Consider the following 20618-nt stretch of genomic DNA (forward strand, 5'->3'; position numbering starts at 1 on the left):
TGCGTCCATCAGTGCAGCCTATTAGTGCCCATTAGTGCACACATCGGTCAGTGGAGAAAAATTACTTAGGCCCCTTTCACACATGCGGATGATATGTCCGTATTTCATCCATCCGTTTGCGGATGAAATACGGACATCCATTCATCCCTATGGGATAGCGGATGTCTGCGGATGAGCATCCGCAGACACCCGCTATTGTCCGCCTCCGCAAATGTCCGATTCTGCAGACGGAGGAAAATCCTATTTTTCTGTCCGTCTGCAGAGCGGATCGGATGAACACGGACACACGGTCCGTGCTCGTCCGATCCCCATAGAGGAGAGCGGAGAGCTGACAGGGCGGTCCCCGCACAGTGTGCGGAGACTGCCCTGTCCGCAGCCGGCTCAGCGGGGACAACGGAGCGATCCCCGCTGAGCGAGCGGATCATCGCGGGGCGGATCATTACTGATCCGCCCCGTGTGAAAGGGGCCTAATTTACAAAATTTACTGACAAAAACTAGGAAAACATTTTTTTGAAGACCGTAGATGTTCTTCTGAAGTTTACACACAAGGCTGTCTCCTTACCCAAACCCTGGAGGTTGTTCCATGTAGAGATCTTCCTTAATGTCTCCATATAGGAAAGCAGATTTAACATCTAGGTGTTTGACTTGCATTCCCTTCCAGGCTGCAACGCAAAAGCCCCGTACACACTATCAGATTGTCTGCTGAGTTTTTCCTTCAGATTTACCAAAACCATATAATATGAGGTCAAACTTTAGGAGTTTCAATGTGTATGCAATCAGGCAGGCCCTTCTACTACATGGTTTTGGTAAATCTGAAGGAAAAACTCAGCAGACAATCTGATAGTGTGTACGGGGCTTAAGAAGCACTCTGATGGTGGAGTATTTTACAATGGGAGTGAATGATTAATCGTAGTCTGGCTGTGGATAATCCCTTCTGCGTCTGACTTTAGTATGAAAGTCCACTTACTTCCTATAGTCATGCGGTTAGGGGGGAGCTCTGCGATTGTCCAGGCTTTATTTTCTTGAAGTGATTTTAATTCTTCTGCTGCCTTTCTCCATTTATTGGCTTTACATTTTGGCAGTTTTTCTATGTCTTCCCAGGATGTTGGTTCAAGTATGCTATGTGTTTATACAGTGTATGACAGCTTGACGGGTAGTATCCCCTTTGTAGTCCGAGCTGATCTTCTGACTTCAGGCAGTTCAGCAGGATCTGGTGGGGAACTTGCATTGTGAGTTCAACCTCTTGTTCTGAGTCCTGCACAGGTTCGCTTTGATCGACCCTTTCTTCTGGTTTGCTTGGCATATTCACTTCAAAGCTTTCAGGGATTGGTGTTTGTGATGATGGACTTTACAGCTTATTGTCCCTTTGTCAGTCTTTGGGTGCAGGATTCTGTAACTCTTAGTTTGCTCACTGTAGCCTACTCAAATGCCCTCTATGGCTCTATTCTCAAGCTTGGATCGCGTTTTACTTGGAATATAGGCATATGCTTTACAGCCAAATACCCCAATACTAAAAGATGGCAAGTGGTTCAGATTTGAAGTTTGCAATTGCAAAGCTGAACAATGCCAATTGCCAGCTGTGGAAGTTGAAACTGGAAATGCTTTTTTAGTAAGGAACCTAGCATAGGACACCTTTAGTAAGGTGCCCTATGCTAGGCTTTGATCCATGATACATTTAGAATGGAGTACTTTAAATGACTCTTGTGGGTAGTCTGTTCTGTTCTGCTTCCCCCCAGTACTTGTGAGGTAGGTTGGCATTCAACATGCATGAACCTTGGCCATTTCTATAAGAGTGTGATTATTTCTTTCTGCTATAAGGTTTTGTTTGGGGGTGTATGGTGTGGTTGTCTGGTGTACTATTCCTTGTCTCTTCAGGTATGAGGCCACTTCTTTGCTTATGTATTCTCCACCATTGTCAGTGCATATTATTTCTGGTTTCAGTTGGAATTTGTTGCTAGACATGGCAAAGAGCTCTCGAACTCTTGTTTCATCAGATAAGTTGTGTACGCGGAATAATCATCAACGAGTAGATATCTGTTCCCGCCTGATGTGGGAGTTTTCATTGGACCGCATAAATCACTGTGTATGAGCTGCAGGGGGTGGGTTTTTTTGCTTGTGGAAGGAGAGCACATGAGGCTTTTGCTTCAATACAGCATTTGCATTTCATGAGCACTTTGCAAGACGCTATTGTCAAATTTTCTGATAAGCCTCTCTTTATAATGTCCTGTACAGCTTCTGGACTTCTGTGCCCCAGCTGCCTGTGCTATAGATGAATACATTTGCTGTGTAGGTCATTAGAGACTGTATTGGCTTGCTGGTCTGTAGTGATGAGCCTGTATAGGTAATCATCCAGTTTTTCTTTTGCGAGGAATCACTTATTATTGTGAATTGTGCATTCATCACCCTGGAACTTAACTGTGAGACCGTTGTTTGCAAGACTTTTTTTACTGATAGAAGGCTACCTTCTAGTTCTGGAACTTACCGCACAGCACTTTCTTTACAAGGATACTCTGCTTGCTTTGTGGTGTAATGCAGTTCAGGAAGCCCTGGCCTTTACCTTCTAAAGTGATGCTTTTCCCGTTTGCTAGGAAAACGTTGTCTTTGCACTGTAATCAATGTTTGTGAAGAAGGTCTCATTGCTAGTCATGTGGCTTGTCACACCTGAGTCTATGTACCAGACACATGGCTTTCTGCTTTGTGTCATTTTAAAGGTGCCTCTCTATGATTTGTCTTCAGTTTCCTTTGTAGCTGCTTTGACTCTTATGGATAGCTTTAACTTTCACTGCTTGGCTTTCCAGATAGAACAGTCCTTTTTTAAGTGACCAGTCCTTTTACAGCAAAAACAGGCTTGGCTTTCTTTGTCGTGCTTGTTGCCTTCGTACATCTTAAGAGATTTGTCATCATGGTGCGTATTTTCTTTACTTCTGTCATATTCATCAATTAATTTGCCTTCAACATAATCCAGTGTGAGTTCCTGCTTCGGTCTGGTTTCTAAAGCATTAATGAGAGCAGTATATGTCTCTGGAGTCAGGGCAACAGAATGGTTATCTTTGATGTCCTCTCCGATCGTGTGTAGCTGCTCTATGATCTCTAGAATAGCTTTCCCATGGTTACACATTTGCTGGCTTTCTTCTAGACTAATTTTATATAACTTTCTTAGTAGAAAAAGCTTACTGTTGAGACTTGAATGCTCATGCAGGTTTTGTAATGAAGTCCACATACCTTTGGCCGTTTTCTCTGCTGTTATGTGAATAAGCTGGTCATCTTCCACTAATAAGCTTATAGTTGCTTTTGCCTGTCTATTCTTTCTGTGCCATTCCTCCTTCTCTCCGTTAGTGGGTCTGTCTGTATTCAGCACTTGCCACAAATCATCCTTACTAAAAAAGCATTTCCAGTTTAAACTTCCACAGCTGGCAATTGGCATTGTTCAGATTTGCAATTGCAAACTTCACATCTGAACCACTTGCCATCTTTCAGTAGCTTGCATACAGTACTGATTTGCAGAATTCCTTGCTCTAGTGCCTACAGGGTGCCTGGGCCCATAACCTGTTGTCAAAGTATTGAAATAATGTGCTGGAAGCTTCTTGTATACAGCAATATGCTTTGCTTTCATGTAGGATATTAGATTATGTCTTATAGCATGGAAAAAGGAACAGGAATAGGGAATATACAAGAACACATACACTGAGAAAGATAATACTTCCTCTGATTACATTACTGTAGAATACACATTTTAACACTACAGCACCACCTGCTGCATATATAGGCATAATGCATATATATACAGTGGTGTGAAAAAGTGTTTGCCCCCATTCCTCATTTCCTGTTCCTTTGCATGTTTGTCACACTTAAGTGTTTCGGAACATCAAACCAATTTAAACAATAGTCAAGGACAACACAAGTAAACACAAAATGCAATTTATAAATGAAGGTGTTTATTATTAAAGGTGAAAAAAAATCCAAACCATCATGGCCCTGTGTGAAAAAGTGATTGCCCCCCTTGTTAAAACATACTATAACTGTGGTTGTCCACACCTGAGTTCAATTTATCTAGCCACACCCAGGCCTGATTATTGCCACACCTGTTCACAATCAAGGCATCACTTAAATAGGAGCTGCTTGACACAGTAAGGTCCACCAGAAGATCCTTAAAAGCTACACATCATGCCAAGACCCAAAGAAATTCAGGAACAATTGAGAAAGAAAGTAATTGAGATCTATCAGTCTGGAAAGGGTTATAAAGTCATTTCCAAAGCTTTGGGAATCCAGCGAACCACAGTGAGAGCCATTATCCACAAATGGCGAAGACATGGAACAGTGGTGAACCTTCCCAGGAGTGGCCGGCCGCCCAAAATTACCCCAAGAGCACAGCGACGACTCATCCAAGAGGTCACAAAAGACCCCACAACAACGTCCAAGGAACTGCAGGCCTCACTTGCCTCAGTTAAGGTCAGCGTTCATGCCTCCACCATCAGGAAAAGACTGGGCAAAAATGGCCTGCATGGCAGAGTTCCAAGGAGAAAACCACTGCTGAGCAAAAAGAACATCAAAGCTCGTCTCAATTTCTCCACAACACATCTTGATGATCCCCAAGACTTTTGGGACAACATTCTGTGGACCGATGAGACAAAAGTGGAACTCTTTGGAAGGTGTGTGTCCAAGTATATCTGGCGTAGAAGGAACACTGCATTTCATAAAAAGAACATTATACCAACAGTAAAATATGGTGGTGGTAGTGTGATGGTCTGGGGCTGTTTTGCTGCTTCAGGACCTGGAAGACTTGCCGTGATAAAAGGAACTATGAATTCTGCTGTCTACGAAGAGATCCTGAAGGAGAATGTCCGACCATCTGTTCGTGTACTCAAGCTGAAACGAACTTGGGTTCTGCAGCAGGACAATGATCCTAAACACACCAGCAAGTCCACCACCGAATGGCTAAAGAAAAAACAAAATGAAGACTTTGGAGTGGCCTAGCCAAAGTCCTGACCTGAATCCTATTGAGATGTTGTGGTATGACCTTAAAAAGGCCGTTCATGCTCGAAAACCCTCTAATGTAACTGAATTAGGACAATTCTGCAAAGATGAGTGGGCCAAAATTCCTCCAGGACGCTGTAAAAGCCTCATTGCACGTTATCGCAAACGCTTGGTTGCAGTTGTTGCTGCTAAGGGTGGCCCAACCAGTTATTAGGTTTAGGGGGCAATCACTTTTTCACACAGGGCCATGATGGTTTGGATTTTTTTTCACCTTTAATAATAAACACCTTCATTTACAAATTGCATTTTGTGTTTACTTGTGTTGTCCTTGACTATTGTTTAAATTGGTTTGATGTTCCGAAACACTTAAGTGTGACAAACATGCAAAGGAACAGGAAATGAGGAAGGGGGCAAACACTTTTTCACACCACTGTAGTTCACAGTACTTTACATTACATGATGTTTTTCTTCCAAAAAGGGGCACAGTGTTGGGCTCAGGTAAGTGTTTTGGGGTGTTTAGGGGTGGGCGGGAGGCAAGGACACATGATGTTTTTTTTTACCTTAATGCAGAGAATGCATTAAAGTATAACTAAAGACAAAAAAGGTTTTCGAGTTTTGGGTAGAATGGAATGCTTGTTAGGTTTTATTGCTGTCTGCCCCCCCCCCCCACCCGTTAAGGAGATTTACCCTCTCTATTTGTCATGTTTAACATTATCATTGAAGGGGAGGGTAAAAGAAAATCCCAAATTTTGGGCTGTCCCCAGAAAAGTAAAGGCAAATCTCCCCCCAATGGGGACACTAGTTCTGGTGACCTGGGGGTCCCCATAAAATGTCCTTAATTTTGCAGGGGTTTCCTCTCACCTGTTGCCTTTGGTACAGGAAGTGAAGGATTCTTGACTGTATGCCCAGGCTATTCACTTCACTGGGTATATGTGAGGGTTTACATCCACTTTAACACAAATACAAGCACTCTCCTAATAGTTAAAAAGGCCTTGTTTTGATTGTTTTATTTTGTATATATATATATATAAAATCCAACAAATTGGGTACATATGTACAAAAATGGTTTTAGAACCTTTTTCTTCTTTGCTTTTCCTGCCAAAAAACTGTAAAAAAAAATACATCAGAGAAATAATAACAGCATTAGCTTTTATTAAATTAGGTATTGATTTCTATAAAAAGAGTACTGCAAGCAATCCCAAAGAGGCTGTAATATATTTATGAGCCACAATGCAGCTCTTTTATTATGTGTAAATAATACATAAATCAAACAAATTTCAATAGATACCAAAACATTATACATAAATCTAGCAAAACAACAATATCGATTAAAGTCATAAAGGGCCAGACCACCCAAAACTATTTTTTTTAGATTTGGTAGATGCTGAAGCATAAAAAACCCTTAAAATTCCTTATGTATTTCAGGGAAACTATTGGTAAAATCACTGAATTTTAGTTACTGGATCTACACACCTAACGTGAAGAATGATGATAGACAATGCATAAGTAGAAGAGGGAACACAAAAAGGTGGACAGGAACACCCATAACACCCTAATGGACAACAACAGGGACAATAATTATGATAGGGATATCCTGTTGCTGGTGTGCCAAAGACATATAAAAAAAAAAAAAAGTTGACTTAGCGCACCAGGCTCTGCCAATAAAATATCACTTTAATACATAAATTTCCCCCCTCCACTCCAGACACATGCTGGGAATGTAAGGGTGCAAGGGGCACTATGCTCCACATCTGGTGGGAATGCAGTTCCCTCCAACCATTCTGGAAAGAGGTACATGAGCTTATCGCTCACATTACTACATACCACTTAGACTACTCTCCAGCACTGTACCTCTTTTTTTTAAACCAAAGATTTTTATTAATTTTTGAGTACAAGTAAATTAAAGAAACAAGCCAGTATACAATAATGTCAATACATTGCATATTCAATAGGACACTATTTTGTAGCTATTATTTCATGTTCTAATAACAGTGACTTATACTAACATTAACTGGAGGGCCTGAGGGAGTATTGTAAATTGGAATAGGTACTACAAAAAGCCTGTCACCCCAAACGGGAGCAAACTGTGAGCAGGCTATCTCAATATGATCTCAGGATCTATGGTTACGGCCCAGGTCTTGGCCAACAGTAGCAAAGTAAAGCATCCTAGTATAATACTATTACTCTTATCAAATGACGCAATAACAGAGGGAGGAAAGGCTACCTGTGATTTGAGGATACAGGTAGGCTTGTATACCTAGTAGATGTGTAATCAGAAACCAAATAACCAAACAAACAACAGAAACAGAAACAGATCAACATTGTCATGTTCAATACCTCTGCAATGTTAATATAATTTCACCAAAAGATACTATTAATTATCCAATACTCCAGTATGTCTTGTTAGTAGAATATCAACCCTAGAGGTTCCATTAAGATGAGGTCCAACTATCCCAGAATTTATGGAAGGTACTTGCTCTTCCTTCCTTATAGGCTAATAATTTTTCCATTAGGCATTGTGAGTTCACTCTATGAATAACTTCTGCTATGCTTGGGGGAGTGGCGGATCTCCATTTGGCTGCTATTGATATACGAGCCGCATAAAGAATGTTTACTACCACTTTCCGTTGTCTATATGGGAAAGAATCTATCCCCAAACTCAACAGTGCTAGTTCTGGGGAGGGGTTACACTTGGATTGAATCGTTTTCGATCAGCACAGTACCTCTTGCACCATACCCATTTAACCAAATCCGAATATTATAAATCCTTGGCCATGCATTTGGTGAATGCGGCGAGACTATGCATCCCGGTCCATTGGCGATCCACACACACTCCAACGATTGGCGAATGGTTCCTAAAGATCTCAAAAATAGAGGAAATGGAAGAACTAGTACACATTTTCCAAGAGAGGATCCAAAAGTTTACCACAACGTGGGCATGTTGGACTCACTTTAAATCAACTCAGCGTTATCAAGCCTATAACACTTGAGGGACAAGCGCCATCAAGATGGCTGTGATTGTTTAGTAAAACTGTGCCGAGGTATCAGGCCCAACCTGGGACGAAGAACTTAGCCTCGAACAACACTTACACCATAACTCCCACGCACCTTACCTGGCCCACCATTCCTCCCCACCGCCCACTCCCCCACCCAGCCCTAGATCCCTCTCCCCCCCCTTTTTTTTTCTCTTTCTCTCTCTCTCTCTCTCTCCCCTCCCACTGCCCTTTCCCTTTCTCTTACTTGGATTTCTCTTCCTACATTTCTCTCTCTATACTTTCTCTATACCCTGCTTGATGCCTTTCTCCCCCCTCTAACTGGATAATTTCTCGGACAGCTACCTGTGATACTAGAGGGCCATCCGCTTGTATTGCCACATTACACTGATCCTGCATTATGAAGTGAGATTTCCAGTGACTTTCAGCATTGTTCTATATCTGTAATGCATAGCACGATCCTGGAGTCTTACAGGCACTTCCTTATGTTATAATATGTGGTTGTATAACATGTTCAATGTAATTATCAATAAAATCTTTATGGAAAAAAAATATATATCACTTTAAAAAGCAATGTACGGGGGATTTGAAGGTAGCCCACATAGAGACGGAGATGCTTCTCACCCCAAATAGTATACAAAAGAAATTAGGTTTCCCCAGTTGTTTTCATGCTTCAAAAAATAGGTCACATGAGTACAAACTTTTTTTATAAAATTCATAGCTTTATTTATACAAAAGTTAAGACCAACATCAATTTTAAATATGAGCTCTGATAATAATAGCCCCAGCCTGACATTAACTTAATGAAAACCATAACATAGGCCGGAAAATATTATGATAAGGTATTTCCACAAGATTGATCCAGCCAACAGTACCCCATCATGTTTCAATCATAAAACTTGTAATTGTTCTGAGGGGATAAGTTATCTTCAATTGATGGGGAACAGGGTTTTAACCAGAGCAATTAAAAGCAGGATTTCTCCTTGAGTAGTTCTGGCCACCAGGCCAGCAGGGCTCGGCATTTGGGCCTACTAGACATCATGCATGTAGGCGCCAAGGGGGAAAGGGAGAGGGAAGGCACACCTTATAAATGTGAACAGCTTATCTCTACCATACAAAATTCCATATTAAGGGCAGAATGGGGTTGTCTTATAATGGCTCATCCCTAGTGGTTTCCACAAGCCCAAATTAACCACCTTCAATGCCTCCAATTTTTGTGCATAGGACCAGTCAAAGCTACTTACTGTACGTACAGGGGTTTTGCATATATTATAAAACCATAAGAAAGTTTTTTTTTTTGTCAGGTAAATTTGAAAATAGTGTGGGTCAATACTTTATATTCTTTAGACCAGCAGATAAAGCTCTCTGCTTCTTCTACATGTTTTATCTGAACTATTTTACAGCCTGTTGAAAACAAACTGTTCTTTATAGACCTCAAAGTGCAAAATTTACACACACTTTAATAACACGCAGCCATCACTTTAACAGTAACTTATTTGTTTTGTGAAACTTCAGTCAGAAAAAACTGAAGGGCAGGCTGCTACTTTTGCTCTGTCTACTTAGCTAATCCAACACATGGTGTTCTGGGAATCTTTGTGCAAGCGAGAATTGTTTATTTTAAAATCCAGACTAAATTCTGGCCCTTTGGCTTAAATTTACCTTGGTCCCCATCTTCAGCAGTGTTACCAAATTAATCTGCAGAGTTCAGAGTTACGTGAGCAATGACACTAGGTGTGGTCTGAGAAGGGAACAATTTTGATTAACTAAAGGCAAATCTACTGTGCTATGCAAGGGCACTTGCTCCAGAGCTTATTAAATGAGCTAAAGATTCACTTTGCAAAGAATACTTAAAGTGGTTGTAAACCCTTACAACACACTTTAACTTACAGGTAAACCTAGATTAAGGCTTACTTGTAGGTGCTTCAAATATCTCCTAAACCTGCATGGTTTAGGAGATATTTACAATTCCCCGTATGAGGATTCCTTTTGTGCATGCGCCAATGTACTCAGTGCATGCACGCTTTAGAAGGGTCACGGCGTGACGTTTTCATTAAACGATATGCCGTGACTGGCAGCTCCGACGCGCACGCATGGGAGTGATGTCACGCGACTCCGGCCAGTCACAGAGCCGGTGTCCGTGACCCCGGAAGGAAGATGGATGGCATTTTTTTTCATTAATCCCAGTGGGTTGAAGGAAAAAAAAAACTGACAGGTCCGGTCGGAGCTGCTGTACTAACGATCCATCCTTAGTAAAGTGATATCCCCTGGTGAGCTGTTGTGTTCTGACAGGGGGATGGCCACCCCGACACAACACTCCTATCAGCACTCTCAGCTATTAGCTATCCTGGTTACAATGTGATCAGCTATGATTGGACACAGCTGATCACATTGAAAATAGTCGCTGTGATTGGCTCTTCACCCTGATCTGTGATCGCTGTGTCCTTTGGATCACAGAGCACTCCAGATGCGCAACTCATTGGTGCTTGGGGAGGGTTCTGGAAGGTTAAGAGTTCCCTGCATCAAGACAAGAAACTATAAATTGTATCCCCTTTGAACCATATGGTCAGGAACCTCATGGCAGCCATGCCCGTTTCCATGTGCATAGACGTGCACATGTGCTCAAGCATAGGAGCTTAACAAAGCATACAAAGATAGGAACATGCACATGCGCATCTATCACAGATCCTGGCATTTGACTCCCTTTTTAAACACAAGAACCTCCATGGTATCATTGTAGGTTAATCTTCAGCCTATACCCTTGTTATCTGTGTTCTTGAAGGCTTGCTTAAAGCAGGAGTCCACCGGGACTCCGCGTTTTTTTTTTTTTTTTTAAAAGCCAGCAGCTACAAATACTGCAGCTGCTGACTTTTAAATCGTGACACTTACCTGTCCAGCGCGCCCGCGATGTCGGCACCCGAAGCCGATCGCTCGCTCGGCTGCCGGGTCCCGCCGCCATCTTGGGTATGGGAATCAGGAAATGGAGCCTTTCGGCTTCATTTCCCGGTTCCCTACTGCGCATGCGCGAGCCGCGCGGCGCAATCTGGACGGTCCCCGCTGCCTCTGGGAGCTGTGTGTTTCCCAGCAGGCAGCGGGGCACTTGCTGAAGGGGGCGGGCGCTTGCGGAACGGGGGCGTAACGTACGCCCGTTCCGCAGAGAGCTAGCCCGGAAGTGGGTGCAGTTACCTGGATTATCCAGGTAACTGCACCCCCCTCCCCCCTGAAAGGTGCCGATTGTGGCGCCGGAGGGGGGGGGGATTCCGATGAGCGGAGGTCCATTTTAGGGTGGACCTCCGCTTTAACCCTATTACTGACTCCATTGCCTCTAGTTTTCTCTGGATTACCTTTGCCTTCTTATATATGCTGCTCACATGTGTTACTGACTGGACATTTGGCTAAGATTATCCCTTCTGATTTTGTACTTTGCTGCCAGTGCATTGCCAGCCTTTGCTTGTCTCTGACCTGGACTCTATTCGTGATTCTTTACCTCTCCACCTAGCTGTTACCAAATGCGGCTTGTGACCTGAAACCTGCACCCTTCCACTGCCCTGCCTCCACTACCAGAGGTTCTTGAACGGGAATTGTGCTAGAGGCCACCTTCATCATCTCGACCTCTACAGAGTGCTACACACATATAATCACTTCAAATTACCAAATGGTCTGCATAATCCATAAACACCATAAGAATCTCTGCTGGTTGGAAGCTAAACAGTGGGGATCTTGAGTGGAGAGTGTGAACAAGTTTTGCTTTTGACTGCTGGTGATTGCTGGGTTGCATTTTTAGGTTCTTGTTGGGGCTTATCCTTGTAGCTTTTTAACACCTTTTTCCTGTCACTTTTTTTTTCTTTGCTTACTTCAGCCTACTAATTAAGGGGAGTGGTTAATTGGTCACAGGTGCTTGAGACCTATTTAACATTCTGTAGAACTCGTTGTGAGCCCGCTCATCTTTGAGTTTGCTGGAACTTAGACCAAGTGGAACTGCACTAAGCGGTAAGTTAATAAACCAGAGTTAGTGGAACTGGACTAAGTGGTGAGTTAAAAAAAACAGAGTTGAAAACAAGAGGTTGTAACAGTGGTCAAGTACCTGTGTAGGGTGAATGTGTACCTGTGTATTGTAAGTATATGAGTGCTGCAAGTGCACATGGGTCAGTGAGTGCATGTGGGTCAGTGAGTGCACGTGGGTCAGCGAGTGCACGTGGGTCAGCGAGTGCACGTGGGTCAGCGAGTGCACGTGGGTCAGCGAGTGCACGTGGGTCAGCGAGTGCACGTGGGCAGTGAGTGCACCTGGGCAGTGAGTGCACGTGTGTCAGCGAGTACCTGTGTATTGTCTTCTTGAGTGCCTGTGAGTATTAGTGTCAGGAAACTAATTTTTAGGTAATTTAGACAGGGTATAATGCCAAATACTCATTAATTAGTAGGTACAATGCCCGGTGGGGGTGGAGATGCGACTACATCTTGCGGCATGTAAGCGTTCCTTGCTCATCCATTCGAGGTTGAATACTGCTATGCAAAATGTAAGCACATTGTTTCCCTGGAAGCCCAGGTTCTGAATCTGGGGAAGCAGCTGTCAGCACTGAGAAGACCCTCCATACTAAAGGAGAGCCAGGAACATACAGGGCGGGTGCCGGCAGGGGCCAGCGCGGAGGCGGTGGAGACACTAGGCGCAGGCACTAGGAAAGAGTAAATGAATGACAGACAGGAAGGGTAGAGGAGGAAGTGCCAGGGAGGCTGTTCCAGGGCTGGAGCATCCCAATAAGTGCACTCCATTGAGTGACATTGGTGAAACCAATCAAGGACCAGCACCGTTGGAGCTTAGGGACTCTCCTATCTGCCGGGAGAAAAAATCCTCCAGTGAGAGTGGGGAGAAAGTAAAGAGAAAGAAAAAAAAGACAGATTCTGGTGGTAGGGTACTCAGTTCTTAGAAGGACAGAGAGGGCAATCTGTAACAAAGACCCGAAGCACTGAACTGTATGTTGTTTACCGGGCGCTAAGGTTCGTCACATCACGGATCGGGTGGACAGGTTACTGGGAGGGGCTGGAGAAGACCCGGCTGTCATGGTACACTTTGGCACTAATGGCAAAGTCAGAGGCATATGGAATGTCTTAAAGAACGATTTTATGGACTTGGGAGCTAAATTGAGGAAAAGGACCTCCATGGTAGTATTCTCAGGAATACTACCGGTACATCAAGCCACACAAGAAAGGCAGAGTGAGATTAGAGAAGTAAACAAATGGCTGAGGGGCTGGGCTGGTATAGTAAGGAGGGGTTTGGGTTCCTGGAGGACTGGGTTGACTTCCCAGTCGATCACCAGTACTATAGAAGGGACGGACTGCATCTAAATGAGGAACTTGCAGATCAGCTGGCAGTAAAGATGGCCAAAAAGTTAGAAGGGTTTTTAAACTAGGCGACTGGGGGGAGGGCCCAGAGGTAGAGATAGTCAGTGTGGAACATATTCCAGAGGTTAGTATTGGGGGCATTAGTGGTAGGTTGACTAAAGCATATAAACCCAAGGTAAGTATAGTAACAAGTCCTAATTGCAATCTCAGAACACCCAATAAGATGATAGTATACGACCAGTCTAAACTATGTGGCATGTTCACCAATGCCAGGAGCCTGGCGGACTAGATGGGTGAACTAGGGTTCCTGTTGTACGCGGAGGATTCGGATTTTGTGCGAACTCCAGAGACCTGGTTCAACAACTCTCATGATTGGTTGGCAACCATTCAAGGGTATACCCTTTATCTCAGGGATAGAGACGGTAAAAAGGGGAAGGGGTATGCCTATATATCAAGAATAATGTACAAGCGAATGTGAGAGATGACATCACTAAGGGAGGAGGTGGAATACTTATGGGTAGAGCTCCAAAGGGATGAAGCTAAAGGTAAAATAATACTGGGAGTATGCTATAGGCCCCCTAACCTGAGGGAGAAGGGGGAGACGGATCTCCTGTGACAAGTTGGATTATCAGCAAGGATGGAAAGTGTTATCATAATAGGGGATTTTACTTATCCAGACAGACTGGGTGGAAGGAACCACGCATTCGTCTAAGGCTCGCCAGTTCCTAAATGTCTTGCAGGACAATGTCATGGTTCACATGGTAGACACACCAACTATAAAATAAAGAGTTATTGGATCTACTGATTACCAACAATACAGACCTGATCACGGATGTGGAAATACAGGGCAATTTAGGAAACAGCGATCACAGGTCAATTGGCTTCAGTATAAATCACACAAACATAAGGGGAATACAAAGACACTGAATTTTAAAATAGGCAATTTCTCTAAATTACGAACCTTGCTAGAAGGCATAAATTGGGATAACATTTTAGGAACAAAGAAACGGAGGAGAGATAGGTTTGCTTTAAGAGCATATTAAATAAGGGCCTTAGCCAATGTATCCCATTGGGTAATAAATTTAAAAGAGCGAACAAAAATCCTGGATGGCTTAACTCCAATGTAAAAATGCATATAAAAGCAAACGAGAAGGCCTTCAAAAAATCATCATCAGCAATCAGGCTTTATAAAGAATGCAACAAGAAATGTAAGGGTGCAATTAGGCTGGCTAAGATAGAACATGAAAGACACATAGCGGAGGAGAGCAAAAAAGAATTCCAAGAAATTCTTTAAGTATGTAAACAGTAAGAAAGGGAGGACAGCCCATATTGGCCCCATAAAGAATGAGGGGGTAGACATGTGCAGGATGAAAACATTTGTTTAGTTTCGAGTCCATATTTAACTAAATTTGTTTAGTTAAATGTATTGCATTCGTTTTTGGGATTTGTTTTGTATTGAAAAAATTCAACCGGATTTGAAAAAATTCTACCGCATTCAAAAAAAAATCTACCGGATTCGAAAAGAAACAATTACATTTTTTTTTTCTATTCTGTTCTATTGTTTTTTTCTATTCTAGTGTTTTCTATTCAAATTTGATTTCATTCTGCTTATATATATATATAACCATTCTCTGAAATTCAAATTTCATATAGAATGAATTAGAATTTGAATAGAAAAGATTTGAATAGAATAGAAAATAGAAAAGAATATAACAGAATAGAATAAAATTATTTTCTTTTCTATTATTTTCTATTCTAATCTTTTCTATTCAAATTCAAATTCATTCTATACCAAATTAGAATTTCAGAAGCCATCTTCCGAAATTCAAATTTCGTATCAAATGAAATCGAATTTGAATAGAAAAGATTAGAATAGAATAGAAAATAATAGCAAAGAATAGCATAGAAAAACAATAGATCAGAACAGAAAAAATATAATATATATTATATTACATTTTTTTTTCTATTCTGTTCTATTGTTTTTCTAAGCAGTATTTTTCTATTTTCTTTTTGAATGCAAATTAATTTTATATGAAATTCAAATTTCGGAAAATGGCTTCTGAAATTTTAATTTTGTATAGAATGAATTTGAATAGAAACAATTAAAATGGAAAATAATAGAAAAGAATAAACTAGAAAAAACAATAGAACAGAATAGAATAAAATATAATATATATCATTTTATTCTATTCTATTCTATTGTTTTTCTAGTCTATTCTTTTCTATTATTTTCTATTCTATTCAAATTCGATTTCATTCTATATGAAATTTGAGTTTCGGAAAATGGTTATATATATATTTATCTATATATATAACCATTTTACAAAAGTCAAATTTCATATAGAATGATTTTGAATTTGAATAGAAAAGATTAGAATAGAAAATAATAGAATAGAAACACAATAGAATAGAATATATGCTTTTCTAGTCTATTCTTCTCTATTATTTTCTCATTTATTCTTATCTTTTCTATTCAAATACGATTTCATTGTATAAGAAAATTTGATATATATATTGATATATATATTTGATCGATTTTTTTTCTAATTTCTTAAAAATATTTTACAATTTGAATACAAAACATATTTATTCTAATCTTTTCTATTCAAATTCGATTTCATTCAGTTTTCAAGCTCTTAGAGGGGATGATAAGGGACTATATACAAGATTTTAGTAATGAGAATGGTATCAATGGCAGTAATTAGCATGGATTCATGAAGAATCATTCTTGCCAAATCAATCTATTAATCTTTTATGAGGAGGTGAGTTTCCATATAGATAAAGGAAGGCCCGTAGACGTGATGTATCTGGATTTTGCAAAAGCATTTGACACAGTTGCCCATAAACGTTTACTGTACAACATCAGGTCCGTTGGCATGGACCATAGGGTGAGTACATGGATTGAAAACTGGCTACAAGGGCCAGTTCAGAGGGTGGTGATAAATGGGGAGTACTGGAATGGTCAAGGGTGGGTATTAGGGTCCCCCGGGGTTCTGTGCTGGGGCCAATCCTGTTTTATTTGTTCATAAACGACCTGGAGGATGGGGTAAACAGTTCAATCTCTGTATTTGCGGACTATACTAAGCTAAGCAGGGAAATAACTTCTCCGCAGGATGTCGAAAACTTGTAAAAAGATCTGAATAAATTAATGGGGTGGGCAACTACATGGCAAATGCGGTTCAATGTAAAATGCAAATTAATTTTATATGAAATTCAAATTTCGGAAAATGGCTTCTGAAATTTTAATTTTGTATAGAATGAATTTGAATAGAAACAATTAAAATGGAAAATAATAGAAAAGAATAAACTAGAAAAAACAATAGAACAGAATAGAATAAAATATAATATATATCATTTTATTCTATTCTATTCTATTGTTTTTCTAGTCTATTCTTTTCTATTATTTTCTATTCTATTCAAATTCGATTTCATTCTATATGAAATTTGAGTTTCGGAAAATGGTTATATATATATTTATCTATATATATATAACCATTTTCCAAAAGTCAAATTTCATATAGAATGATTTTGAATTTGAATAGAAAAGATTAGAATAGAAAATAATAGAATAGAAACACAATAGAATAGAATATATGCTTTTCTAGTCTATTCTTCTCTATTATTTTCTCATTTATTCTTATCTTTTCTATTCAAATACGATTTCATTGTATAAGAAAATTTGATATATATATTGATATATATATTTGATCGATTTTTTTTCTAATTTCTTAAAAATATTTTACAATTTGAATACAAAACATATTTATTCTAATCTTTTCTATTCAAATTCGATTTCATTCAGTTTTCAAGCTCTTGGAGGGGATGATAAGGGACTATATACAAGATTTTAGTAATGAGAATGGTATCAATGGCAGTAATTAGCATGGATTCATGAAGAATCATTCTTGCCAAATCAATCTATTAATCTTTTATGAGGAGGTGAGTTTCCATATAGATAAAGGAAGGCCCGTAGACGTGATGTATCTGGATTTTGCAAAAGCATTTGACACAGTTGCCCATAAACGTTTACTGTACAACATCAGGTCCGTTGGCATGGACCATAGGGTGAGTACATGGATTGAAAACTGGCTACAAGGGCCAGTTCAGAGGGTGGTGATAAATGGGGAGTACTGGAATGGTCAAGGGTGGGTATTAGGGTCCCCCGGGGTTCTGTGCTGGGGCCAATCCTGTTTTATTTGTTCATAAACGACCTGGAGGATGGGGTAAACAGTTCAATCTCTGTATTTGCGGACTATACTAAGCTAAGCAGGGAAATATCTTCTCCGCAGGATGTCGAAAACTTGTAAAAAGATCTGAATAAATTAATGGGGTGGGCAACTACATGGCAAATGCGGTTCAATGTAAAAAACTGTAAAATAATGCATTTGGGTGGCAAAAATATGAATGCAATCCATATACTAGGGGAGAACCTCTAGGGGAATCTAGGATGGAAAAGGACCTGGGGGTCCTAGTAGATGATAGGTTGAGCAATGGCATGCTAACAAAGCAAACAGAATATTGACATGCATTAAAAAGAGGATCAACTCCAGAGATAAAATGATAATTCTGCTGCTCTACAAGACTCTGGTCCAGCCGCACCTGGAGTATGCTGTCCAGTTCTGGGCACCAGTCCTCAGGAAGGATGTACTGGAAATGGAGCGAGTACAAAGAAGGGCAACAGAGCTAATAAAGAGTCTTGAGGATATTGGTTATGAGGAAAGGTTGCGAGCACTGAACTTATTCTCTGGAGAAAGAGACGCTTGAGAGGTGATATGATTTCAATATACAAATACCATACTGGTGACCCCACAATAGGGATAAAACTTTTTTGCGTAAAGGGAGTTTAACAAGACACATGGTCACTCATTAAAATTAGAAGAAAAGAGGTTTAACCTTAAACTACGTAGAGGGCTCTTTACTGTTAGAGCGGCAAGGATGTGTAATTCCAGCCCACAGGCGGGGAGCAGCGAAAGTTTCAAAAAAACGATTAGATAAGCACCTGAACGACCGCAACATACAGGGATATACAATGTAATACTGACATATACTCACACACGTAGGTTGGACTTGATGGACTTGTGTCTTTTTTCAACCTCACCTACTATGTAACTATGTAACTATGTGTGAAGTAAGGTAGTAGACCAACAGCAGCGAAGGCAGTTTGTGGTACTATGCAAGCTGCAGACAGACAATGGCCTAATAAAGTGTGGTAACATTGATTAGAATTGACAAATGGCACAGTATAAATGTCTGGATACAGTTCATAGAAATGAAATGTCCTGAGGATTTCATAGAAAGAAAATCTTCCTGGGCACTGAGGGCACTAAAATTATATCTCCCATCAAACAGTAAAGTTGTGCTCATAACTTTACATACCCTGGCAGAATTTATGATTTCTTGGTCAATTTTCAGAGAATATGAATGATAACACAAGCTTTTCGTTCACTCATAGTTATTGTTTGGGTGAAGCCATTTATTATCAGTCAACTGTGTTTACTCTTTTTAAATCATAATGGCAACATAAATTACCCAAATGACCCTGATCAAAATTTTACATACCCCCGTTCTTAATACCATGTATTGCCCCCTGTAACATCAATGACAGCTTGAAGTCTTTTATGGTATTTGTGGAAGAAGCTCTTTATCCTCTCAGATGGTAAAGCTGCCCATTCCTCTTGGCAAAAAACCTCCAGTTCCTGTAAATTCTTGGGCTGTTTTGCATGAACTGCATGTTTGAGATCTCCCCAGAGTGGTTCAAAGATATTGAGGTTAGGAGACTGATATGGCCACTCCAGAACCTTCACTTTATTCTGCTGTAGCAATGACAGGTCGACTTGGCCTTGTGTTTTGGATCATTGTCATGCTGGAATGTTCAAATATGTCCCATGCGCAGCTTCCTGGCTGATGAATGCAAATGTTCCTCCAGTATTTTTTGATAACCTACTGCATTCATCTTGCCAACAATTTTGACCAAATGTCCTGTGCCTTTGTAGCTCACACATCCCAAAAAACATCAGCGATCCACCTCCGTACCTTTTATCATAGGCCTTGTTGACTCCTCTCCAAATGTAGTGTTTAGGATTGTGGCAAAAAGCTCAATTTTGGTCTCATCACTCCAAATGACTTTGTGCCAGAAGGTTTGAGGCTTGTCTGTGTGCTGTTTGGCATATTGTAAGTGGGATACTTTGTGGCATTTGTGTAGTAATGGCTTTCTTCTGGCTACTCCACCATGCAGCCCATCTTTTATCAAGTACCCCCTTATTATGCATATTGAAACAGCCACACCACATGTTTTCAGAGAGTCCTGTATTTCACCTGAAGTTATTTGTGGGTTTCTTTGCATCCTAAACTATTTTCCTGGCAGTTGTGGCTGAAATTTTAGTTGGTCTACCTATCCGTGGCTTGGTTTCAACAGAACCCCTCATTTTCTACTTCTTGATTAGAGCTTAAACACTGGCATTCTTAATTCCTTGGGTATCTTTTTATATCCCTTTCCTGTTTTATACAATTCAACTACATTTTCCAGCAGATCCTTTGACTATTCTTTTCCTTTCCCCATGATTCAGAACACAGAAACGTCAGTGCAGCACTGGATGAAGGATGCAAGGGTCCGTCAGGAGTCCAGAAACGCATTGACCTTTTATAAACAAACACTAATTACAAGCAAATAGATCAGAGGTGAGGATGGTTACCTTTAATAGTCATTCAAACCCCTTTGGGTCAACTTGTGTGCATGTTATCAGGCCAAAATCACCAAGGTATGTAAACTTTTGATCAGGGTCATGTGGGTAGTTTCTGTTGCCATTATGATTTAAAAAGAGTAAAAACTGTTCATTGATAATAAATGGCTTCAGCCAAACACTGACCACGAGTGAAAGAAATGTTTTTGTGTTATCCAAGTTTTGTTGGCCAAGAAATCATAAATTCTGCCAGAGTATGTAAACTTAACCTGCAACTGTATATGTCAAACAAGTCCAGCGTCCAAATATTAGGAGAATCAAGAGGTCCTCATGAATTGATACCACCCAGCCCTAACATATTTTACCCAAAAGTTTACAAAGAGGGCACGAAAGCCTTTGGGTGAAACATGTTAGTGCTAGGTGGCATCTGCCTTTATTATCCCAAATCTCAATTGTGTTTCATACTGCTCTGCTTTTATGTTTAGATTTAACCAGTTGAGCTCCAGAAGGTTTTACTCCCTTCCTGACCAGGCATAAGTACGAGGATTCCATTAGTTGCGTGTATTCGGAATATGTAAATATAAGATATTTAAATCAATCATTCATATATATACCTAGCAACATTTTTTATTTTATA

At 40.5% G+C, this 20618-nt stretch overlaps 1 protein-coding gene across 1 annotated transcript in view; it reads right to left on the reverse strand.

Moving 5' to 3' along the window:
- The window catches only part of TRPC4 (transient receptor potential cation channel subfamily C member 4), a 309718-nt gene that overhangs the window by 189333 nt on the left and 99767 nt on the right, over nt 1-20618 (reverse strand). The gene's annotated exons all lie outside the window — the stretch shown is intronic.

The sequence above is a fragment of the Lithobates pipiens genome, unplaced genomic scaffold (genome assembly GCF_037356315.1).
Source record: "Lithobates pipiens isolate NorthernLeopardFrog02 unplaced genomic scaffold, aLitPip1_a1.2 Scaffold_16, whole genome shotgun sequence".
Taxonomy (NCBI): Eukaryota; Metazoa; Chordata; class Amphibia; order Anura; family Ranidae; genus Lithobates; species Lithobates pipiens.